This window comes from Crinia signifera, chromosome 12 (assembly GCF_055691185.1).
Source record: "Crinia signifera chromosome 12, ASM5569118v1, whole genome shotgun sequence".
Lineage (NCBI taxonomy): Eukaryota > Metazoa > Chordata > Amphibia > Anura > Myobatrachidae > Crinia > Crinia signifera.
The window spans coordinates 40,930,528-40,944,763 of record NC_139228.1 but is presented as its reverse complement, the minus strand read 5'-3'; the positions used below and the strand labels follow the sequence as shown (position 1 = coordinate 40,944,763).

The 14,236-nt window shown below is 44.7% G+C and overlaps 1 protein-coding gene across 1 annotated transcript in view; it reads left to right on the top strand.

Annotated features, from left to right (window-relative positions):
• PRKCH (protein kinase C eta) overlaps nt 1–14,236 on the top strand; it is a 185,796-nt gene that overhangs the window by 50,116 nt on the left and 121,444 nt on the right. The window lies entirely within an intron of this gene.

Sequence of the window (14,236 nt, the reverse complement as noted above, 5' to 3'; positions counted from 1 at the left end):
CAGATTTTAGGGTGTGTTTCTGGTGCATCCGAAAGGCATTGCCTACGCACATGGGGAGATAATAAAAGTGTGGATGAGATTTCAGCAGCTGCATTCAGCATCGCTAGAAAACAACTATGGCCCCGCGATAAAGTGATATGCTAGACAATTATGTGTACAATGCGGGTGTTGCGCGCCCCTTGGGGTCACTTTCACTTGGCCAAATAGACTGTGCAGACAAGGCAATTTTTGACAGCCGTACACACAGTGTATTTGGCCTATAGCCAAATCAGCCTAGTCAAAATGGGCCTAGTCATAATTGCTGCCTGCACAGTCTGTGTGTACGCCCCTTAGGTTTACCCTATGGAGTATGTGACAAGCATCTTACACAATTAGTCCAATTTTCTTTAGAAAAATTTGGGGCCCCCAGCATTTCGGTTCTCATTGTTTAAAATTAAAAAACTTAGATGAAAATAATTTGTTTCAAATATTTCTTATGCGAGATTTTCATTTATTTATTTCTTTATAACATTTGAAACTCGATCTGCGGTACTCCGGCTGCTGGTGCATAGTTAATTGGCTCTACCCTTGTAGCCCTCCTAACCCCTGCTAGGGAGCAGGATGGATCCTGTCCGGAATCGCTTAGCCTGCGCTGCAGCTGATATAGTGCGCACACACACACGCCTTATTTGTTTAACTTTTTTTTAAGGGAGGGGTGCACCAAACGCCAACTTGCCTGGGGTCATTCGGGATGAGCTTACACCTCTGCATGAAGGACAACATCTGTGCCTTTTGGGAGTGTGTGGACAGAGATGAAACCCCCAATTATATTGGATCTTTAGCATCCAGAATAGAGTGGGTGAAAATGGCTGGACAGGAACCGTCCGCTGAGGCAACCACCTCTGAAGTGGACCAATATTGCATGTACAACACTTGTACATGCAAAAGGGAGGAAATACAGTCCCAAAGCGGATTATTGTTACCGTCCTTGTCCCTAAACCAGGGGTTCCCAATCTTTTTTGAATCACGGCACCCTAGAGTATCAGAATTTGTCCACGGCACCCCTAGGTCCAACAAAAAAAATCTAAAATCAAGTAGATTGTGTTTATATGTGCTTCTAATGCTGGGTACACACCAGGACGACTAGGGCCCGATCCCCACAATCTAGATCCAATTCCGATCAATTGGATGTAGATTGTGTGGTGATTGGGCCCTTTTCTGACCTGGTGTGGACCGATACCGATCCGATGCGCGGTCCCGCGGGTCGGTCGGTCGTTGCAGGTAGGATCTCAATGACGACCATACAGCCGGGTGCAGGTCGCCATCGGACCCGCTCACGGTGCACATCGTGAGCGGGTCGTGCCCCCCCGCGTCACCGTGAGCGGGTCGGACGAGACACTGACGACCCGCTCACGATGTGCATCGTGAGCGGGTCGTCCTGGTGTGTACCCCGCATTAGGTTCAGTTATGTGTTAAATGGCAGGATTTGCTTCTGTTTTTACACATATTTTATGATTGGCACCCACCAACACTGGTTTTACCCATAAATACTTAACCATAAATTATTTGCATTGGTCCTGAACCACCAACCTGCGGCACCCCTGCAAGTGTCCCGAAGCACCCCAGGGAGCCACGGCACACAGTTTGGGAACCACTGCCCTAAACTGTAATTCAGCCGGTCAGGCCACATGGCAACTTGGGCAAACATTATATTTACCACAGCATGGCCTATATAATAGTGAGACTTTGAACAGATGTTACACTTGGTTGTGACTATGGGGGAGACCTAGACAGTGACAGATAGCCAGGGGTCAGGAGTAAAATGCATAACTATTCAAATATAAATATAGATAGATCGATTTATTTATTTATTTTTTTTTTATATATTTTGTTGATTTTTATGTTGTTGTTTTTTTAGTTAAAAAGTGGCACCTATAGCAGTAGGGCACATATGCACACAGACAGTGTAGAAAGACTAAATAAGTTGTTAGCCCACTTGGCGCTGCCAGCCAGTATTACCAACGGAGCTGTGTATCACAGTGGCACTGGTAAACTGTTTGTGGTAGATTGGGGTGACACTATTTTTTCTTTTGCTCAATAAAGAGATAGATTATCTGGTTTGTCTCGGGGGCTTGAAAATAAGCAGTACATGAATGTTTAATAAGTACCTTTACTTGAATGGACGGGGCAACCAAGTGACTCTGGGCCCAATTCAGAGATCGCCGATTTGGAGCCCACCGATCAGGTAAACGTCACCCCACGCTGCCCTGCACATGCAACATGAAACATCCCACCCACATGCACGGCTGCAAATACATATGCACCCGTGCAAACGGGGAAGTCCATTCATATACACTCTGCTGACGTCAGTGGCACCCCCATCCCCCCAATGGCCAGGCAACACCTGTGGTTTCCAGGGCACTCCCAGAAAATGCCGGCGTTCTGCCCCCAAAAAACCCGGAGCCTGTCAACTTGCTGTCTTCGCTCATAGGGGGACCTTGCAGTCGTTCAATGATCGCTTGGAAAGCAAATTCACAGCTCAGTGATTCAGGCCTCTGTATCAAAAATTCAGCTCAGTCTCTCAGTTTCCCTATTACACATCTGGTATAGGGCAAAGTGAGAACAATACAGATCACTCGAAGCTAACACATTTTAGTGTTAAATAAAAAAAGCTATATTCCAGGTCTTTAAATTCGCCCTGATTATTGTACTAGTTGGGGGCAGGAACATCGGCTTGGTATAGTGCATTCTTTAAACGCAAACAATTCACTAGGAGAATTGTTTATAACCGCTTACAATCCCATGTCCATATGAATCATTTCTCTGCGGACTTCTATTCCTAGAGTGTCTGTCATGATCACATAAATACACAGAGTGCGAACACTAGTTTAGCAATTATTTTCACATATTGTGTTGGAGTAGCTTTAAATATAGACACCCAAGTGACAAAGAACACTTCTTATAGAACCTGCGTGGAGCGCTAGTAATATAGCGGATAACAGGTTTTTTGTTTATCGCAGGAAAGTTATTTCTAGTGGTTATGAAGAGGAAGGAGTAGCAATCTCTTGTAGAGTCCAAAACAACAGTATTCTAAATGAGTTCTACACAAGCCTTCTATAAGGGTTGGGATCGTTTGATCTACAACAACTAGGTCGACCAGCATTGGGTTGACACCACTACGTCGACATGGGTCTAGGTCGACATGGGTCTAGGTCGACATGGGTCTAGATCGACATGCCATTAGGTCGACATGCCATTAGGTCGACATGGGCTAGGTCGACAGTCAAAAGGTCAACATGGAGCTTTTCACTGTTTTTTGAATGTTGAAACAGTCAACATGGACACAGTTTGAAGTGCACCACATTGCTCGCTATGCTTTGGGCACAGTGTCTCGCTACGCTTGGCACACTATTTTATTCTCCATCCACGCCCTAGTTGATGGTAGGGCATGAAATACCGCCTGTCGGCCCATGTCGACCTTTTGACTGTCGACCCAGTCCATGTCGGCCTAATGCTTGCGTCGACCTTGACCCATGTCGACCTTAACCCATGTCGACCTAGTGGTGTCGACCCAGTGCTTGTCGACCCAGTTGTTGTAGACCTAATGACCGTATACCTTCTATAACTGTGTCTGCATCTACTTTACAACAAAGTAGTTATTTCATGCAAACACTTAGGTGAGCTCACTAACCCAATCCTATCTATCATTGTACGCAGCTAATATACTGTGGGACCTATACGTGTGAACATACAGATCCCACTATCATAAATGAGACTTAACCACTAGGAGTTTGGGTATAGTGCTCATCAATCAGTATCATTTTATTATTCGGTTTTGTGGATCTGATGCTGTATACCCTGTTGTATAACCTTTGGTTTAATGTGTTCTATTGAGTTAAATATTTTTTATGTGTTATAAATACAGATTCATTTTTACTACATGGATCTGCGCTCTCTTATATAACTTTCCAGTTTTCCGGGAGGGTGCATTACGTCGGGACCGGCCTCGATCAGCCGGAATCTATTACGCTGGCTGAGTAGATCTTGGGTTACGCACAGTCAGCGAACAGCGGGAAAATCATTTGATGGGAAATGAGTTTTGTATGGATTTGCAGCTGTGCAACTACCTGTAACATTTTCACAAGCCTTTTGCAGGCATACACAGGGCGGGATTTCACTATGGCAGGGAGGTGGTTATCTGAACTGCACATAATAACCCTATATGTTATTGTAAAAAAAAGTTATACAGGTATATATTGTGACAAGGAATCACATAGACTGGATAAATAAAGTTTTGTTCTTTATTTGTAGCCGGTGGACAGAATACAAGGTAACAGCATGGCAATTCTTCAGTTATAGCATAGCAGGTTTTCCACAGTAACAATAGATTCCAGAGAACACTTAAGGTAATCCCCACGTTTCCTGCCTATCGCCCAGCCTCTTTTAGGCATTGGGAGCAATGACCCCCTGCTCTGGACAAACATATAAGAGTAATACCGTTTTCAGACCGCAAATGCCAGGTTACACCCGGGATTAGGACATGGGTCTCATCCCCAGAGCGACACGACATTTGTGGTCTGAAAGCTCCTTGCCCGACCCGGCTTATTGCCGGGTTAGTCACATCGGTTGGAGCTGAGCGGAGGTGCATCACCGGAGGCTTGGGAGGAGGCAGCACTTGGAGCTGACAGCACTGCCTCCTCCACACTGTGAACAGGACCCGGGTCGCTCGACCCAGGCACCCGTTCACACTGCACTTGACATGGGTCAGAGCCGTGTTCAACCCTGGTCATTACCAGGGTTGAACTCCCGTGTTGCTTGATCCGAGGTGGCCCTTTCAGACCGCACCTCATACATATATATATATACATACACACACGTACGTACTGTATAGATAGTTTGAACTATAGAGTTGTTCATGTATTGAATTAACGCTTAGATCCATTTTCATCCTTGTATTTAATGGTGACATGGTTTGAATGTAACACAATAAGGTTACGCCCACTTGACATTCACTATTTGTGAAGCTAGTCATAAGTTTGAGAACATGTGGACCACAAGTTTCCAATGAATGTTTCCATTGTAGCAGTGTATCAGTGTGATCAGGTCAGATAAGTTATTTGCAGTTTATACATTTTTCGCCTTTTCTTAGAAACCATTAAATAAACGTATTATTCAAATGAGGCGTTCAATGGGTTCATTGTATGTTTTATTGTTCTTGTCAGACAACATAAATGAACCATGTGTGGTGATCCAGTGATTTTTATTTACTGAGATTTTGCTCTCCACTGGGCCTAATTTACTAATCACAACAGCTGAGGACTCTGCCGAATCTTCTGGTTGTCACGCAACTCCATGTACAGTAAAACTGGCAGCTGAGGTTATTGATGACAAAGAAGCAGAGTATTGCACAGGCTGATGGGAGATTTGGGTGCAGTGAGTGCATTCTGCCAAGTATTCGCCATAAGAGCATCTACTTTGTATGTGACAATTAGATATTATTTTGCACAATATTAAGATTAGAAACCGTTTTATTTGGTGTGTTCAAAAAAATGCATAAGTGTTTTAAAGGAGGGTGTATGACGTCAGCACTGACCTTGATCTGTTAATTGCAGAGTTGTGGAAGAGTAAGTCTTAAGGTCCATACACACTGGGCGACTTTGAGCTGAAAGTCGCTCAAAACAGCAGGTTTGAGCGGCTTTCAGCTCAAAGCCGCCCAGTGTGTACGCCCCGGCGATGAGCGGTGAGCGCTGCTGCGCGCTCCCGCAACATCGCCGGGAAAGCCATTCATCTGCTGGTTATAACAGCAGATGAGCGGCTTTGCATAGCGCTCCGCTACACAAAGCCGTCCTCCCCCGTCCGTCGGCGCCGGGCAGGGGGAAAGCCGCTCAGTCTGTATGCACTGAGTGGCTTTCCCCGCAGCGATGATTGACATCATCGCTGTCCATACACGCTGGCCATAGCTCCCCAGTGTGTATGGACCTTTATGCACATTTGCACAGACTAGGGAAAACATTTGATGGTTAGTGAATTGTGTATGAATTTGCGAGTGGATTGCAAGTAGCGATCCATTGTCGGCGGCTAACTACTCGCAGTCGTCTGCAACTTTGCACATCATTGGTCTGAATCAGACTTATTGTTTGCTGTGGGGATTGGTTGACGGTTCATCACTCTTCACTTTATGAGTTTTTAAAGCTTGGTGCATCTTCAAGTTTCAGTTGGTTATGTGTTAAAAATAAGGTTAAAATATAACAAAAACAAATATAATGCATAAAGCAAAGTATGACGGTGCGATACAGTATCCCTTTCAATTAAATTTGCACTATATAATCCATATTGAATTGAAAATGACCCTGAATCGCACAGTTAGCCGCATTTGATCTAGATTCGATCCCAATGCGCGGCCCCGCTGTGTCGGTATCGAAAGCAAGTCAATTCTTTCTTCGATCTGCCCCCATGCCGCCCCTCCCGGCCAATGCTGGCACTCCGACACTCATCGGTATCGATGGCCACCAGATAGCATCAATATTGGCCCTTCTGCACGATATTGACCAAAATATCATTCAGTGTGTATGTTATGAACGATGATGTGCGTACCCACTGGTTGTTCAACGACTGTGCAGGCAGCTCAGTTTGTATCCTTTTCAACAAAAGCCTATATAGACTGAAGCTAGATCGTTCATCGTCTTTCGGCAAATCGTTCAATGTATGCATCACATATTTCGTCCATCACACTAAGGGAAATTGGTCACCAGTGTCTTTCAGTGCATACATCGTTCAGTGTGTACGCACCATTATGATTAATTTCAGTCATTATTTTAGGTAAGGTAATGAATGTGTGATTGATCAATGACATATCTGTCATCTTCTTCCAGTGCATGGATAAAATGTATAATGTAGTATGAAATTGCAGAACTGTGTCTGGTTTGATGGCTTTGGAACACTATGGTACATCTATGCTCCGGTTTATCAAAGTATTATTTTTGGGAACTGTATTTCATGCAGGTGGTGTTTAAGGACTGTGCTCCCCTGTTTCTGTAAAAGGACCCCAGCTTATTTGGTTGGTTAGAAGCGTTAAAATGGGGCATACATTTAAGAATCAATCAGAATGGACTCCAGCTTGTTTTTTCTTCTTCCGTGCCCTCCCTCACTGCCCTCCCTCACTGCCCTCCCTTCCGTGCCCTCCCTCACTGCCCTCCCTTCCGTGCCCTCCCTCACTTCAGCATCACACAGCCTGACATTCTGGGAGGTATAATGGGAAATGGAGCCCTGGAAATACAGCTGCACAGAACACCTAGAAAATGAGAGGTGGACCATTGAGCTTTAAGGATTTCTAATGATATAAGTAATAATAATTGTACTATGTGTTCACTTCATAAAGTAAGAGAAATGTTGTTTGTGCCCATTCATGTAGCACTACAAGTAGTGATCATTCGAGCACACTGGCTCTTTCAAAACCTGTGCAGTTCCTCTTCCTGCCTGGGGTGTCACTCTGCTGTTGTGCTTCTACACCACAAACTATAAGCATATGTATGTATGTGTGTATGTATATAATGTGTGTGTGTCTCTGAAACACTGCCATCTGTTGGCAGTGAGTGAAACTACATCTCTTTCTCTTACACATGCATAAACAGAGACAATCACAAGGCAGCACACTAACTTTCGAAGCATTTGCTTCATGTGGGCTTACGTGTATGTGTGTGTATATATATATATTATATCTGCCCACAACTATTTTGTTCTTGCACAGTGATATCACCTATTTCAACAAACAACTTGCTGTGGTTTTGTGACGATAGATACACCAACAGACCAGGCCTAAATGTAACATGCAATACCATGTGTATCTTGCTGTCTTAAGTTGGTGGGTTTTTTTTTTTTTTTAACTCTAAGTCTGTAGCGAACAAAAAACTTTGAAAACAACCCTTCTGGGAAGAGTAAACTTAGAGGCCGCATCTATGTAACCATGGCAGAGGCGGTTGGGGCACGGTGCTGTGATTTTACAGCAGAGAATGAAGAAACTAACGTGAATCAGTGGGTAGCATGTAGTAAGTGGGGAGCTGACCCACTATCTTGGGAGTCCGGGAGAGCCCCTGAAATTCGAGACTAGGATATTTTTAGAGAGACTAGAACAAAACACGGGTACACAATGTGTTCTTTTTGTGTGCAAGGTATTACAAAACAATAAAACATGGAAGGATGACTGAGAAGGGGACGATAATTTTTTAGGGAGAGGAATTTTTAGGATGAGCTATAGACCCAGCGGAAGCCAGAGGGGGCGGGGGATCCATTGACAAAGAGAAGATCTCCTAAAAATGAGCCACTGGTCAAAAACCTATACAAAAGTAATAATACAGTTACTTTTGTATAGATTTTTGACCAGTGACTCAAATTATGAACCTAATCTGAGGGAACTAGATAAAAAAAAAAAAAAACAACAAAAGACTTAGGGAATCCATGGACATTTCTAGTACCACAAAATACCTACCTATATAATGGATATAGATAAGTTATTCATAGTGAAAGTCTTGCTTGATTTCTTGTGGTGGTTGATGTGATGTGTGATGATTAATTTTGATTGCATTTACTTAAGGGTTTCAGGACATTATGTTTGTAAATAGAGAATTTTACACTTCTGTTTATTTTTTCTTATTATATGATCCTGTACATTTGGTGTTTTGTGGATTCCCTGCAGGTTTGTGCTAAATATGATATTGCTTCTGTACTTCAACCTTGTTATTTTGTCAATTACTTTTCAGTTCTGTGTAGTCCCACGTTGCCTGCGCACTGCTTTTCCCAAATATGACCTTCAACTTTGCATTTCTTGCATATACATAGGTATAAAAAGTAAATACATGGCTTGAAACAAAAAATGATATTCAGAATATGTATTTTGTATGTTATGTGAAGTGTGGATACCCAAGCAATTGGATTGTTAGGAATGAAGATCAGAAAGTTGCCCAACAAGTTTTCAGACATTCTGAGGGCAGGGCAGTAACATATGATCTTGTTTTCCCCTAACCGGTACTCCTAGTTTACACACGGAGTATGAAACTGCAGTATTACTAATGGGACAGTAAGATGTGCTTGACGTGAAAGACTGTTGAATTTTTGAACTGGTAAAGACATTTAATCACCCACAGAAACTGACTGCTATCTATACTATATGTCCTGTGTGACTGGGTGTTCAAAACAGGTGTTTTTTTTTTTTTTTACCATGGGCCTGATATTTTGTTGCTTGATGTTGGATGTAGTGCAATTTTTTTTTTTAAACTTTACTTGTATTCAATAGCAATTGTGTTCATAGCCATACGGAGTCGCAGTGATGATATCAGACATGCTCGTAGAGAAATACACTGGAACTGTATTGGGAGGGGCCTATACAGATACACAGAGATGATCTTTGTTATGGGAATGTCGTGGGTGTGTCACTGAAGTGATATGCTATGCTGTGCGATTTGAACTATATCGTATCTAGTTCAAAACGCATACGATAGGCTAAATCAGCGTGCGTTTTAAACTAGATACGATGCGATCTAGTCCAAAAAGTACCTGCAGTTAATACTTTTTGGACTGTACAATGTTATGTGCCCAGGAGCGCGCATCACTTCGGCAGGTGTGCATGGGCAGCAATAGGGTGGACTGATGATCAATCATTCCTGTTGGAGGCCATAATCAGATGGAAAATCAATGGTGCATCGAAAGATGTACCAGGCAGTGTTTCTGCACCTTCAGACGTTTAAAAAATGGGCCTCTCTCTACTTCAGGGGTGTCAAACTCAAGTTCATCGGGGGACGCATCAGCAGTTTGGTCACCCTCAAAGGGCCGCTGTAAAATAATAATGCAATGACAGCACAGGCTGCTCCCGCTGTATAATATAACAATAGTAATGCCATGACACAAATTATTATACAGGGGGAGCATCCTGTGGTGTCATTGCATTATTATTATTATACAGAGGGAGCAGCCTGTGGTGTTATGGCATTACTTTTATATTATACAGGGGGAGCAGCCTGTGGTGTCATAATGCCATGACACCACAGGCTGCAACCCATGTACAATAATAATGACACCACAGGCTGCTCCCCCTGTATAATATAAAAGTAATGCCATGACACCACCACCAGATAGATTTTTTTTTTATGTAACTTACTGTATTTTATCCCTCAGGCTCCTTTACTGCTGCTGCGGCTCCAGTAATTTAAATTCCACTCTCTGCGCCGCGGCCTGTCCTGCTGCGGCCCCCCAACTCAGCCTGCCTTCCTTCCTCTCTGCAGACACGTGGGTGGGAGGCGTCATCGTCATGACGTCCCCACCCAGCGTCTGCCACTGCCTCGATAAGAGGGAACAGGCTGCCGGGCCCTCCTCCACGTAGCCGTGGAGGCCGGCGGCCATGTTCCTGTGGCCGAAGACATCTTAAAAGACCACAGTAACATGGCCGCCGGCAGTGCAAATACCTCTCAAAAAAAGATCTAAAAAAAGAGAATAAAAGGTGAAGGCTGGCGGCGGCTGCGCGGGCCACATGACGAGGTCTGTCGGGCCGGATTTGGCCCGCGGGCCTTGTGTTTGACACCCGTGCTCTACTTGAACATTAAGACACAGATGTAAACAGGGGAATGGCTTTGTAGCGCCATGTCACGTGTATAATGTTACAGACGTGTGACCAGCAAAAGACTCGGAATCGGGTCTGTGTTTTTCAAGCTACAGTAGCCGATTCCATTTTGAAAAGTATTGGAATATCTAATAAATTAAATCGGAACTGGGTGGGGGTCTAGCGACACAGCTCCATAAGCAAACAGCAAAGACCCGGCGGCTTTCCTCAGCGGCTGCTGGAACGGGAGGGGGTCCCCAGGCAGTGACCCGGCGGCTTCCCAGTGGCAGCGCTCACTACCATCACCACGGCCAGCGACAGCAAGCCGGGTAAGTACCTTTCACATCAGTCTGTGTCCCGGGCTGGTCCCAGGAGCAATCCTGCTAGCTAGCAGGGTTGAAATCTCAGCACATCAGTGCGGGATTTTGCCCCAGGAGCCTTTCACACCAGCGCTAGTCCCAGGTTGTTCCCAGGGTCAACCCGGGTATTTTGGCTGGTGTGAAAGGGGTATTACTAATACTAGTTTATCAGCTGCTCCATAGGTATCACTACAGTTTCTTCTTTGCATCTGGGTCCCATAGTTACTAGACAGGGGCTTCTCACTGAACTACTACTGTAGCACTGCGGAGGAACTGAGGGGCCCAACACTGGATTATAAAAATGACACCTGGCCCAGTCAGTTGTTGGCTATAATTTTACTGCCAAATTAAGCAAACTGCATGGATTCCAAAAATAATGGGTGGGGTATAGGGTTCCGACAGTCGGGATCCCGACAGTCATTAGCCCGACGTCGGTATCCCGACTGGCAGCATGGCGAGCGCAACAAAGCCCCTTTGCGGGCTCGCCACGAGGGAGAATAGCCGGTGGCCGTCGGCAACCCATCTGCCGGTGTTTTAACAGTCGGCATCCCAACGTCGGGCAAATGACTGTCGGGATCCCGTTCGCACCCAAAAATAATACCCACCAGTTTACAAGCATGGGATCATTTTGGAGCGATAGACTTCGATACAAAAACTGCAGTAAGTGTAAAACCCTATCAATAAATATCAGACAAGGAAGAGTGGAAGATAAATAGAAGCCAATGTAACACATTTTCTGCATTTCTGAAATATACTCTATGGCCAGTATGTCATATGGATGTTTGACATACTGTTGAAACGGAGACTCCTAATTTTACTATAACAAAGTCTTGGGATTTCTAACATAGTTATGTGACTTATGGAAGTTTCCGAACCGGTTTTCTTATAAAGACACAGTGATTAGCATTACTGTTCCAAAGCAATGGTGGTTGTGTGTTCAATTCCAAACAGGGCCCCATCTGTGTGGTATTTGTATGTTCACTTTTGCGACTTGTCATGGGGAGAACTTGCATTATAATTCCCTTGAACCACGTAGGAGCTTCCCGGGGCATCCGAATCACGTGTGATATATCACATGTGGTCCTTGTCCATGCGATAAATCACATTCAATCCCATTCCCCGCTACCAGGATGCTGCTCATGTCGGAGGTCGAACCTTCAAGCAGGTATGACCTCTGACTCTGATACAATGTGCAGGGGGCCACGCGTCGGACACTGTTCCCCTTGAATTTCGGGCCAGATCAATCGGAATCAGGTGAAAAGTGGCTAAAATTGGACAAGTCTATGGCCAGCTTCAGTTTTCACCAGGTGGTGTGGTTTAATTAGCTCAGAAGTAATTAACTAGTTTGTGTGTGTGTGGTTAGAAATATAGACTGTATGATTGAAAGGTGCATGGACTAATGCTAATGATTTGCTCTCTAAAGAGTTGCCTACCTGACCCTCTCCTTCAGGGGACAGTATTCAATGGCGATTCTCGGCATGTGCAGCAAATCCTGTTTAGGGTTCGCTGCACATTCACCGCGTTCCAGAGGGCTGGAGCATTCGCTGTCAGCCCTCCCTGTCGCCCTATTCAACGCCGCAGGGGCTCACTGCCCCTGACTGCGAATTTTAACCCCTACGGCAAACGCCGCAGGGAGCCAGGGGACAGCGGCAGGCAGGGAGATGGAAGTCTCCCTGCCTGCGCCGGAATGTGTGTGGGGGTGGGAGTGCTCCCGGGAAATAGGCAACAGCAGCTGCCCCCCGGAGAGCAGGCAGGGATGCGGGTAGGGAGCCGCTGCACTGCTCCTGCTCGTGCATATGTAATGAACGGGAGCAGTGTGAAGTGAATATGTAATGAGCGGGAGCAGTGTGAAGTGAATATGTAATGAGCGGGAGCAGTGTGAAGTGAATATGTAATGAGCGGGAGCAGTGTGAAGTGAATATGTAATGAGCGGGAGCAGTGTGAAGTGAATATGTAATGAGCGGGAGCAGTGTGAAGTGAATATGTAATGAGCGGGAGCAGTGTGAAGTGAATATGTAATGAGTGGATCGTAAATCACAAATGCGTAATCCAAACGGATGAACAAAATGTAAGACTAATGCTAATTATATTCGCATCCCTAGTGAATTAAGGGGAGTGGATCAAAATTTTTACATGGACTAGGTCGACATGGAAAAGGTTGATGTTGCCGAAAGGACAAAACAAGCAAAAAATCAGAAAGGTAGACACACAAAAAAGATCTACATGAATTGTTCATGTTGTTGGTGTTAATATGGACACCTGTCAACATGGACTCCAATTAGTGCAGCACGTGTCCTCGCAGGGATCGCTTCGCTCAGCTCACGTTTCCTTTCCCAACTGTAGTTTATCGTGGATCGTAAAGCATGAAAAAGTCCAACAAAAGAAAAAATTGGGAAAAATTAATGTCTGCCGTTTCGTGTCAACCATTGTTATGTTGACCACATGGTGTCTAATGATTGTGTCCCTATCACCCTTAATTCAGTCCAGATTCAAAAAAGCAACACGGTTTGTTCAAGAAACAAAATGACTTTCTATGCAAGAGAAGGAAATACATTTATATTGTTTCTCTGCAGGGCAAATACTGTCTGCTTTTGCATGTAGCCCACAGATGATAGACCGTTATATTTTTACACTTGAATTTACATTTCAGTTTTAACACACCCCATCCACATTTAAATCTCTCTGCACGTGTTACATCTACCCCACCTGCAATGCAGCATGGCTTTGCCCATTTGCATGATTTTTTTTCTTTGCTGTATGAGGCCCTAAGTATTAGGGGTTATATGTTTGCAGTCATCAGGAGCCACTAGACCAGTGGTAGCCAACCCCAGCTCGAGAGCTACCAACAGTGCACATTTTCCAGACAACCTAGCTGCTGCACTCATTAATCACTGACGCATTTTAAAAGATACACAGATGGAGCTAATTAGCTCACTTGTGATTCTGTGAGGAGACCTGCAAAACATGCACTGTTGGTAGCTCTCGAGGACTAGGGTTGGCTACTCCAGCACTAGACTGTCATCGTGATGCATTATGGTCCAATAATGATATCTGCCGATACTTCAGTTAGCGTATCCCTATGACATTACTTAAGGCTAACTTACACCCATTCCACATGTCTGTGCATAAGTCTATAGGCCCTTTACACTAATCCGATTTCACCCAATCCAGACAGATCCGTCAGATAAATCAGCCCAAATTGGATGTGTTTCACATATGATCCGATGTGCGGTCCCAAGCGGGTGCAAGCTGTTCCGACCTCCGACTCTTACCTCCCTCCCGGCAGCAGGGAATGGGGTCGCATGCGATA